At 42.9% G+C, this 12574-nt stretch overlaps 1 protein-coding gene across 1 annotated transcript in view; it reads left to right on the plus strand.

Annotated features, from left to right (window-relative positions):
• The window catches only part of LOC308328075 (voltage-gated delayed rectifier potassium channel KCNH1), a gene marked incomplete at both ends in the record, with an annotated part of 63285 nt that overhangs the window by 24254 nt on the left and 26457 nt on the right, over positions 1-12574 (plus strand). The window lies entirely within an intron of this gene.

Consider the following 12574-nt stretch of genomic DNA (forward strand, 5'->3'; position numbering starts at 1 on the left):
TGGGGGCTTGAAGTTATTATAGTCTAGAAACTTGATCAGATTTGCTAGTAAAGCTCGCCATGTCCTATAGTAGACCAACATCCTTGGAGCTCCTTAACCCATTCTGACCTGAGATCAGATTCATACGAGGTTTCCACTGGACACACACTGGTCTGATGAACCCATTCTGACCTGAGATCAGATTCTAAAAATGTCAGTCGTTCTTCGATTTTTCTAAAATAGCAGACCTACAAGCTCGTAGCGCGCCACTCGGTGGCGCGCTATGAGCTTGTAGATCTGCTATTTTTCAATAGCTAAAGCATAACATGATGCTAACACCAAAATGGGTTCCCGTTCAGAATGGGTTAACAATATAATGTATTAACCTCGTTACACTGCCTCAGATCGGCTTTAACCTCTTTATTTATTGCACTGATTTACCACGGAAACCGGACCACTCACACAAAGTAACGAATGCACCAAGTAACGAATGCATTATGCAGAGCTAAAACGATTGCCAGATGCCATACATTTGTTATAAAAAAAATGGAATATAGATGGATATTTTGTTGGATTATCAAGTCATAACAAAACAAAGCAAAGCTTTATTACGTGCACAACTTTCAATAATATTCATGAATGACATCTGCCATTTGAAAATAATAAAATAATAAAAAGAAAATAAGTCCTTGCAGTGACTGACTTTATACTGACTGGATACCATATGACTTAAAGGTAGAGTAAGTGATTTCACTCCAAAAACCTTAGGTTTCGTTTTTGGCTGTGGGACCTATAAGCCTTCGTCCAATCAGGATAGAGAGTCAAAAACGAAACCTAAGGTTTTTTGACCCCCCCCCCAGGGGTTAACTGGGGACAGGGAGGAACTCCTTATAATGGTCAGCACACTCTATAGTAGAGAGGATTATCACATCAAAACAAAAAAAAAAAGTGATATTTGAATTAAGTGAAATCACTTACTCTACCTTTAAGATATATCGAGTTATAGGATTCAGGTAAAGCCTGCTTGTTTACAACAAAAAAAAAGGATTTTATGGAGTTTATATAGGAATAATGACTTCAGATATAGATCCATAATAACCTTACTGTTAACCCATTCTGAACGGGAACCCATTTTGGTGTTAGCATTACGTTATGCTTTAGCTATTGAAAAATAGCAGATCTACAAGCTCATAGCACGCCACCGAGTGGCGCGCTACGAGCTTGTAGGTCTGCTATTTTTGAAAAAATCGAAGAACGACTGACATTTTTAGAATCTAGATCTCAGGTCAGAATGGGTTAATCAGACCAGTGTGTGTCCAGTGGAAACCTCGTATGAATCTGATCTCAGGTCAGAATGGGTTAATCTAATAGAGCGGGGGGGCACCTCTCGTCTGTAAATAATGTCAGGGCCCGGCCCGATCGAGGGCTCCGACTGCGTGGCAGCCTGCAGGTCAGATCAAGTGACATCAGTGCTGCTGCAGTCGTGTGCTCCTTGCACACCACAGCACATTAGAAAGATCAATACCTACCACCCCCTCTGCCCCTCACACACACACACACACACACACACACACACACAAGGAAAGAAATCCTATACACTCACCAACGGCACAGCTAGCACACACTGATGCGATTGGCGTTGTCTCTTTAAATTTATCACTGAGAGGGTGTTTCAATATGCAGAGGAGGCTGAGTAGACATTTATACCGTGTAGGGTGCCGGTCGTGTCTAACCTCTTCCATCTCTCGGTGAGACTGTGCAGCACTATGTGGTGTATAAGACATTTTATTGTTTACTGTTTGGCTTACTGTGTAGCTGGTCCAGTATCCACACAGTAACCACCAGTAGGACGCGCAAACGCGGGAAGCGAACGCAGCTCGTACATATTTGGGTTTTTTTAAGATTTTTTTTTAAGTTTTTTTTTTTTTTAAGTGAAGTTATTTTTAAGTTAAGTTTTTAACTTAGCCATAACCATATAAGGAGACCCCAAAGCAGCTATACGTCCAAATATGGAGTGTGTTGCATCAATCACAAACAAATCACTCCATATATGGGCACAAAGGGGGGACACACGGACACACGGACAGACAGACATGATCTGCTAGGTCTCATAGTAAGTAAGTAAATAAGCGTCCAGTTTAGGACCAGGAACTGGATATTCGGGAAAGTCTTTGAAGATGAGTTGATCGTTCACTCTTGTGCTCTGGAAGGATTCCCGCAGCTATTGTTAATGGTTACTTAATTAGATTCATGTACTGTACACAGCATTGTGTTGGTTTGTTCCTACTGATTATTTGTGTTGTCATTTTAGCTTTTATGTAAACACAGAAGTCCGATTAGAAGCAGGTTTTTATTTTACCCTTGTCCAGAGCAAACAAAAGAAACAACTAGAAAAGTCCACTCCCACTGAGCGCAGATCTCTAGCGGGACGGATTCTAATGAGAATGGAGAACATGACAAATCTGAGTGAGTGAGTTTTTGTAGTAGCAAAAACTTGTAATGTAGAAAATGTAATCAGGCACTTCACATAGATTGTGCATTACATTCACCCGTTCATACACAGACGACGGCAGTAACCATGCAAGGCGGCACCAGCCAGCACATCAGGAGCAATTAGGGGTTCAGTGTCTTGCTCAATGGCACTTCAACACCAACTCTGGGGGAGCCCGGGTTCGAGCTGGGAGCCTTGCAGTTACCATCCGGTCACTCTATACCCCTGAGCCACCGCCGATTCATTCGCCCTTTCATCCCAACTAGTTATAATTGCCTCCGCCAGTCCAAAAGGCATGGCCGAGTCTATGTTTTGCACGTGTCTGCAAATCTGTACACCGTATCTCTATACTCTATATAGTCATGTGATCAAGACGGATCTGTTTGATATTTTTCATATTCCATCCCGATTGGTGAAGATTGACATCTAAAGTTTGCAGGAGCGGCCCATTTTGAACAAAATGCCACAAATCATGAATGCAGCGTCGATTGCGGTGACATTTTCACGCACAATCTCTTTTAACTTTGCCCTATTATAGCGCCACCAGGACACCGATTTGTATAAAACATGTTTTACTTACTCCTACAAATGTCGTGATTTGTTCACAACGCAATGATCATTGCAACTTGCAACAAAGTGCAACAGTATCCTAAAACTGTGTTTTGCAATTATGTGTTATGACCCGGCTCTTAGGCCATAACAAAAGGAGGAAGACACGGCTGTTTAAATGTGTACACAATATTTATTTACAACATAAACAACTTAATATGCATCAAACAATACAAAAGTACTAAGTAGAGTGTGTTAATTGCGAACGCAGTGAGCACTTACTATGAGACCTAGCAGATCATGTCTGTGTGTCTGTCTGTCTGTCCGTGTGTCTGTCCCGCTATCCAAATATGGAGTGTGTTGCATCAGCAATCACTCAGCTCCATATATGGGCACAAAAGGGGCCAGGTCCACTCAGCTCCATATATGGGCACAAAAGGGGCACCATATAAGGAGTCCCCAAAGCAGCTATACGTCCAAAACCCAAATATGTACGAGCTGCGTTCGCTTCCCGCGTTTGCGCGTTTTACTCGTCAGTAGATCAGTAGTGTAGGTGAGTGGATGTGTATAGTGTGGGGTGTTGAATGGTGCAAACAAATGCTGCTGCTCTCATGGAAGGAGAGAGAGAGAGAGAGTGCATAGGCCAACCAACTCCCAGCCCTTTAGAGAGCACACTTGGAGTACTGGCCAGGTGCTCCCAATGCACTGATTAGCAACTCAGAACCTGTAGGAAGCAAAGACATAGACCTAGGCTACCTAACAAACCACACAGGCCCTAGTAGGCCAACTACAGGGGCTGTGACACCCTCCCCCTACAAAGCGAGGACCCATAAGTTAAGGGACAGAGACACAATCAGCAAAATTTCATGTACTAAATATTTGTGACATTTAGCAATCAATAATAATTGAAAATGCAGCCCAAGTCTTTTGTTTTTCCCACCAAAACCTAACCGTTTGCGCAAGACCAATAAAAAATAAATAGTAAATAGAGCACAAAATAATATGCTTGCTGAAGTTAAAATACTTTTAACAGTGGCAGTGTTTGGCTGAGGGGCAGGTATAACCCTGTCAGCTCTAGCCCTAATGCACAACAGCACCAGCTCGTTTGGAACTCAGCCGAGACTATCGCCCCCCCCCCCCCCCCCCCCCCCCCAGCAAATGAAATTTCCACACTGTGGCATGATGTGACGTCTCACCATCTAAAGCTGCCAGCAGCTTTGACACACCAGTGTCCAGTCTCCCACAAGGGAAACAGACATTAAACATTTTAACAATCAGCAACACAAAAGTGCTTCAGTCAATTCATCATTTATTTAGGATGGGAATCAGCGCAAACCATGCACACCTGCCAAACCAACTTAACCAAACCAATGTAACCAACGTACGAGACATAATTTACCTAAGATAACTATAAACCAACATTAAGACAATTAAAGGGCTGTATTTTGCGTGTCTTAAGTACCAGGTCTTATTCCCTAACTTGAGTAAACTAAAGACCTGGAGGCGTGATCAATGCCATTTGGCTATTCTGAGTGGCCAAAGAGCATTGACCACGCCTCCAGGTCTTTAGTTTACTCAAGTTAGGGAATAAGACCTGGTACTTAAGACACGTAAAATACCAGACTCCAAAATGTATTTCAGCCCAACCAATTCGATCTGCATCCAGCACACCAGGCCTTCTATCAGCAACTAAGATTACCGGTATTCTTGAAGCATTTAAGAATGGAGGAACAGGGACATGAAAGGTAGATACGAGACAGAAACAGGCCATATTTGAAAATGACAAAACACAGTTCACGTTGTCCAATATAACACTCCCTCACGACATTCTTCTGATCCAATATACAAAATCCAGTCATTCAGTACCCTTTAATAAGGGTATAAAACAGAGGACAGAAGGACAGGCTAAACGAACACAGTCTCCTGCAGCCATTCCGGCTTGATGAGACAAATCGAAATTCTTGACAGGAAAACCATATCTACAACACCTGCCAGCCGTCTACTACAGCCTGACAGATACAATACAACACTGCCTCCCAGCTGCGCCAGCCTGGTGAAGAGCTACTCCTGCCATTACCAATTTTAAACAACAGCTCCCACACATGGAGCTCTCACAAGATATGTACTGACAACAAAATGCTGGACCAAACTACGACGACAAGTGAATTACAATTGACAATTAATTTACAATAAATCAACAAACTAAAACTAACAAATGCTCTCTTTCCAACCCTGCAAAGCCAGGACAGATAAGACAGGCGTGCCTACAGGTGAGGGGATCCCCCCCCTACCTCAGCTGCCTAACCAAAAACTAAACTGACTCACTTGCCCTGGTCTTAATTCAGTGGTCCTCCTGAGTCTCCCATACCGACAAGGAATCCCAGTGGTACCACCCTGTCCCATCTTGTGTGGAACAGAATCTACAAAATAATAATAATACAGCAAGTCCCACAGGGGGAAACACCATTAATCCTACACAGGGACCACCACACCTCAGACAAAACACACCTGTCACACCCATCCTAACTTCTAACGCTGTAGCAATACACATGAAATGACCAGCACCAAACCAAATATCTTATATATATGACCAAACTGAACCAACAAGTAATACAACCAAAACACTTTAACTACCGTGCACATATCCTCCCAACACCAAATAACATGACTAATTTGCCAATCAACAAGTTCAAACAAAACAGGAAGTTAGTTACTTTACCCGTTAACAAAGTCACGACCAAAAATCCGAGTTCAAATCACGAGCCCCCATGTTATGACACCGGCTCTTAGGCCATGACAAAAAGAGGAAGACACGGCTGTTATTTAAAAGTGTACACAATATTTATTTACAACATAAACAACTTAATATGCATCAAACAATACTAGAGTACTAAGTAGAGTGTGTTAATCAGCAGATCAGTAGTGTAGGTAAGTGGTGAGTGTAGTGTGGGGTGCAAACAAAAACAAATTCTGCTGCTCTCATGGAAAGAAAGAAAGTTACTATGTTTACCCAGGGTAACTGGACTAAGCTCAATAATTAGTTTACAGCCAGGCCCTGCTCATAGAACATTTCATGGTAGGGGTTCAATATATGCCTTGTTCAAGGGCACTTCAGCTGTGGTAATTTTAACGTGCCGGTCCGGGGATACGAACTAGCGACCTTCCGATATCAAGACCGCTCCGCAAACCGTTCGGCCACCGCTGCCCCATAAAATGGAAGGCGAGAGAGAGAGTGAGGCCGGCCAACTCCCAGCCCTTTAGAGAGCACACTGGGAGTACTGGCCAGGTGCTTCAATGCACTGATTAGCAACTCACCTGTAGGAAACATGAAGACATACTAGGGGCTGTGACATATGAAACTGGACAGTCTACAGTACACCCAGGTGCCAAGCCGCGGCCGATTGATGTTTCCACAGCAACGGTAATATTGTCACAGTCCCTCGGCACATAGAATACGAGTAAGACGCGCGAACGCGGGAAGCGAACGCACTCAGCTCCATATATGGGCACAAAAGGGGCCAGGTCCACAACAAACAAATCACTGGCCCCTTTTGTGCCCATATATGGAGCTGAGTGGACCTGGCCCCTTTTGTGCCCATATATGGAGCTGAGTGATTGCTGATGCAACACACTCCATATTTGGATAGCGGGACAGACGGACACACACACAGACAGACAGACAGACAGACATGATCTGCTAGGTCTCATAGTAAGTGCTCACTACGTTCGCAATGAACAGCAGACAGGGCTGTAAATGGTAAATGGTGCATTTACTGTATGTACCTTTTTCCAAGGCGCTTTACATAGATTGTGCATTACATTCACCAATTTGTCCTGTCCTGAACTGGAATATGAACAGCAGACAGCTGAGCTGTCCTGAGCTAGACAGTGACAGACACATGAAGGCCAGATTGTTTCCATAGCATGTCAACCTGTTATATTATAATCAGTGGTTCACTGGTTGAGTATAGGCCTGTGCTTTACTTGAGTATTTGTATTTTTGGATGACTTCCACTCCATTACAATTTCAAAGACAGATTTCTGTTTTTTTTTTAACTTTTTACTACATTTCTAGGAAGGGAAAATAGATTATGAATGTAAGTCTTATTTCAAATAAGCTCAATATATGCATTGCATTGCATTGCGACACGCTGTGAACTTGTAACTTATCCGCTATTTTGACTATTAGAGGTTCGGGCCACTGCGCAGATCTCACACCTGCACTGCATCCGACTGATTATGTCTGCAGTCATAGCATCGGGGGGCTTTGTCAAAGTACCCAAATTTGTACCCATAATGTCTGTGTCCCTTTTGTGCCCATATATAGAGATGTCTGTATCCGTCTGTCTACCTGTGTCCATTGTATGTCATATGAAGGTCTCTGTATATCTGTCTGTCAGCCTGTGTCCCTTAGTTTAACCCATTTTGACCTGACGTCGAAATTTTAAAAGAATATTTTTCTAAATCCTGACAGTTTTCTTCAGTGGTTCTCAATATTTCCAAAAAGGACCACAAAAATTACATGTATTTGGCTGCCGACCTCCATATGTTGTTCCAGGGACCCGCCCCCCCCCCAGAAGCAAAGATTTGAGTTAAAAACGTTCACTCTGAAAGAATATAATTTATATTCAAAGATTTGTGCCACATTTTCACGATTTTTCAAAAATAGCAGACCTGGCTGCAAGCTCCACAGAGTGGCGCGCTACGAGCTTGTAGGTCTGCTATTTTTCAACAGCTAAAGCATGGCCGATTGGCCGTATATGATTATGTACCGAACAACTCGATGGCGAGCACCGCAGTCCCAGGAGTGAAGTGGCTCAATCCCATACATGCATATATACAGTATGTCCATAATTATATTCATTGGGCATATAGCGGTCAAATCGGTGGCGCTGGACAACCGGGTCTGGGTCTCCAATGCCTATATGTACAGTATGGTATGAGCTCCTATTAGCCAATTTTAATATATAGGATTTTTTTTTTCTTTTTTTTTTTTCTGCAAAATCCGTTTTTGGTTAAAATGTTAATACAGCAATGCAATGCATTGATATTATAAAGACATTTTACTTAATTTCTTGTTAATTGTATTATTATTATTAATATTATTATTAATAATTATAATTATTATTATTATATCAGCATTTTAAAAGCACGTTTGAATACCTCAAAAACATTTTCAACCTATCTTTATATAATGGCCGTCATGGCTATACTGCAGTAGGCGTGTTTCTGTTCTGTCCACGTCCCTCCCCTGAGACAGACCAGGTGCAGACAAAAGTTTTACCATATTATAACGAGCATTAGTGAGGACCAATTATGCAAGGGTAATAATCAATGGTTGAGAAATAAAGCGTGACAGGGTGATTAGACCGCCACCGCGCCGCGCCGTAGCGGAGGAGTCTAATAATCACTTCGAAGGGGTTCATTTCTCGATAATGACCCCGCTCCCCATTGATTTCCCATATAGAGCAGTGGTTCCCACACTGTGGTGCGCGGGCAGCCCTTGTGGTGCGCAAGAACCTTATATGAAAAGGCTAATTGGTGGTGCTATGGTTTTATTTCAAATATATTAACATTATGGCAAGTAGGCCTATATGTATAATATAGCCTATGCTGCATATATTATATGCCATATTTAGGTTCATATGATGTGCATATAATGTGTATATTTAGGAAATATATGTCTCTATATAGCTTATGCAATTTTTACTCCCATGTGGGGGTGCGTCAGCTATAGGTCAGGAGGTAACAGGGGGTGCATGGCCAGAAAGCCACTGCTATAGAGCATCAAAGACGTTTTTTTTTGTTTTCATCGCGTCCAAAACTAAATACTAATATGAATAATTATCAACTGCCACGAAATGTGTTAACTTTTCGACAGAAACATGTATCAGATATGAGTGACTAATAGACTATCGTAAAACGATATAGCATCGCAGAGATAGTTTGTTTATTTTTGGACGACATTGCTTATATGAGATGATTTTAAGATGACCCAATAATGTTATTCCAAATCCCAGGGGATGAGCGAGAGACGTCAGGACTTCAGTGCAACATTACATGGCTTCTTCGGCTAAATTAATAAATTGACCCAAAAGTAACGACAAAATTAAGGATTTCATCGCTTACGGTAATGGAAGTATTCCGGAATGTATGAGAGGAGCGTCCAAGTGCAACGGGAAGTGTTGATAAAATAGAATACATTTTCCGTTAATGTCTATTTCTCTCTTCAAAAAATTTCAAAAACATAGAACAATGTTTAGCTGTAAATAATCGCAAGGATGCACCTGGGACGTATCTTCAGTGATGTTTCCTGAGGTCATCGGGTTTTCGGGTCTCTCAACATCATACCCCTCACTCAGGTGATCCAGCCGGGGTTGATCAAATCCCGCCTTACGTCCCAGTAGCTACCCTCGATCAGTCCATCAGGGAATGAGCAAGGCCACACAATCCGTTGCTCCGTAACTACTCTGCCGGTACTGGGAGAACCTAAATCTGGCACGTGGAAGGACTATAGGCTCTGTGGGTTGACTCCTGACCGGGGCCCCTCCTATACGTGACGTCTCACCAGGTCCACTCCTGCTCTCACCAGACTCCCAGTACCAGGCACTGCATTCAGGAGTGGTGGACTATAATGGCCCTCCTAAAGGCCTCACCAAGGTTTGTTGGGCTTCCTATAGCTAGGCTGGGGCGCCAGCCCATATACTGCTCACCCCGGGTGCCGTCTATATTCCGGCTGTCACCCGTCTCTCCGGTGGTCACCAGACTATACCTGGTTGTCACATACCGGTAGTCTATTCCTATGAGTCACTATAAATAGAATAACTATAAATAGAAATACATCGCATGGATGCACCTGGGACGTATCCTCATTCCTCAGTGATGTTTCGTGAGGTCAACGGGGTTTCGGGTCTCCCAACATCATACACCCCTCACTCAGGCGACCCAGCCGGGGTTGATCAAATCCCGACTTACGTCCCAGTAGCTATACCCTCGATCAGTCCATCAGGGAATGAGCGTTATACTTTAGCTATATTGCTCCGGAACCACTCTGCCGGTACTGGAAGAACCTGTACATTATATCGTTTGTTCTCACGGCTGGCATCTTTGATTAGACAGCGGTCTGTTATTGTTGTTGAGTTATTAAAAAAATAACCGAATTCGTTAAATGAAGATATAGGCTGAAAATGAGTAAGTACTGCAGTACACATTTGACAGAGCAACTTTCACTTGTCACATTAAGTTGAGTAATTCTAGACAGGTCTTGCGTCTAACGCCATGAATCTGTGTTGCAGTGCAATCTGAGTGAGACACACACACGCGCACACACACACACACACACACACACACACTATCTGTGCCCGCACTGACCTTGTGTTTTCCATGCTGTTAATGTGCGCAATTTGTTTGTGATCAGTTTGTTTTGTCGTATAGTGGACTGGCCTTTTGAGAAATTGATATCTGTGTATCGGATACCGCATTGGACCGTCCCCTTGGGCTACTGTATATGGGATGTTAATTAATCTGGGAGATGGAATGCAACAGCTCTGCAGGCTTCAAAAGGATGATTTGGAGCCGTTGAGACGTTGGCATTCTAATCATGTAAACATGAACAAGCCGAATGCTATAAGAACTATTTGCTTCTTTACCCTATTCTATATTTACAGTACAAGGTTTGAGAGTGAAAGTGTCCCACTTAATTAGACTGGACGAGGTAGTACTGAAATACATCTCTGAATAATAATGATCAAAGCTGCTTTATTCATTCAGCAGTTTGTATTGTTAGTAGTTGCACGTCCTACAGATTATCACAGGTTTGTTGTAGAATATTGTACACTGTTCATGTCTTTATTCTTTAGGAATAAAATGTATCCCATTCTCACTCTGTATTCTTCTGTTCCTTTTCACAAATTGCACCTCTCGTTATAAACATTTGACCATCTGATAATGTGATTATACTTACAAATTCAATAATGGTTTGGTTTGATTGATTTTTAGTTGCGCAATCCCGCAGTTTGTCGTGCGTCATGGGGTAGATCTATGGGAGAGAACGCATGTCAAACAGCTCAATTCCTATGCGTAATAGAGAAAGATCACACCGGTGTGAAGTGAGGGGCGCTCTTATCATAAATCCTGTTTCTGTAGCATGAGGCAGCTTGATGTACAAGTACACCCCCTGGACATGACGCTAGTATGTCGCAGGGACTTATACCCCCCAATCCAACCTTTGATGCTGAGTGTCAAGCAGGGAGGCATTGGGTCCCATTTTTACAGTCTTTGGTATAATGACCCGGCCGAGGATCGAACCCCGACCTCCCAGTCTCAGGGTGGACACTCTAACCACAAGGCCACTGAGCTGGTCATGAGTGACTATATAAGGCTCATACATTCTCCAGTTTGTGGCGATATAGCTTATCACCGCAGTGTAGTTTTTAAAGGGTTGGAAAACCACACCATTACGTCAGTCGCGGTGATGATCAGCTATCACCGCGGACACAGACCCATCTCTCTGTTTTTACTATCAGACTATATGTTGTGAATTATCTCATGCTGTCTGACTGGCAGCCTCTGGTGGACATTCCCCATTCCCTGCATCCACAATCACACATGTGTTTGCCATTACACCACTCAACTCACTAGCCAATCACAGTCTAGGTGTGCCACATATAACCCTCACTCATTCCACACTCCTCACTCAGTCTCCAGCCTTCACACAGGCAACATACAGAACCTGCGCTCACTGAGTACAACCACTCACTTCCTTGCAGCCGTGCGTCCATGACAAACGTAAGCCTTGTTCCCCTGTCTCTGTATTGACTTGACATATTCTATGCTATGTTGATCACTCTGCCATAATACTATGATTGTTCACATATGTTTATGTTCTAGTGTATATTTGATCTACTTGTTATTCATATGGTCCTTTATTGTCACGCCAAACTAATGTGTATTCTATTCCTTATATCTTGCTTGTAGAAACCATGGCTCACTGGAGACAATAAACTACTACTCTGTTGAAATATACCTTGGTGTCACATACCCTCTCTCTGACCGGAGAAACTTGGGTGGTCAGCTCATAGTCCACAAATAACCAGCACAGAATATTTATTACTATAAGTCTTTTCACTCTGGAGCTATATCACCCCGTTCACTGATTGGTCTAGAAAGTTGGGTGAACCACAGGGAGGCGGGGTCAATCCTTAAGGACATCACCGCGAGTATGATGGCCTCAACTCTTTCTCTTATCACCGTTTGATAACCCGTCCTATCACCAAAAACTGGAGTACTTCAGGCGTAAGAAACCGACGGCAATGAAGGATGGAAAAACATTATATAAATGGATATAGTCTTCATCTCCCGGGCCTGAAGGCCTTGGCAAAAAACAATTACAAAATGTAATGTAATTTAGCTGGCTCGAGAGGTTTGAACAATGAAATTATACCGCAGGTTTTAACTGCGGTACATTAATACCGCATTAATCTGGCCGAAGAGGTCTCCTGCCCGGCATAATGGGAGATTTCCAGAGAATGTCTTCATGGGCTGGCGTTGCTATGG

Source organism: Protomyctophum bolini, assembly GCF_963924005.1.
Source record: "Protomyctophum bolini genome assembly, chromosome: 14".
Taxonomy (NCBI): Eukaryota; Metazoa; Chordata; class Actinopteri; order Myctophiformes; family Myctophidae; genus Protomyctophum; species Protomyctophum bolini.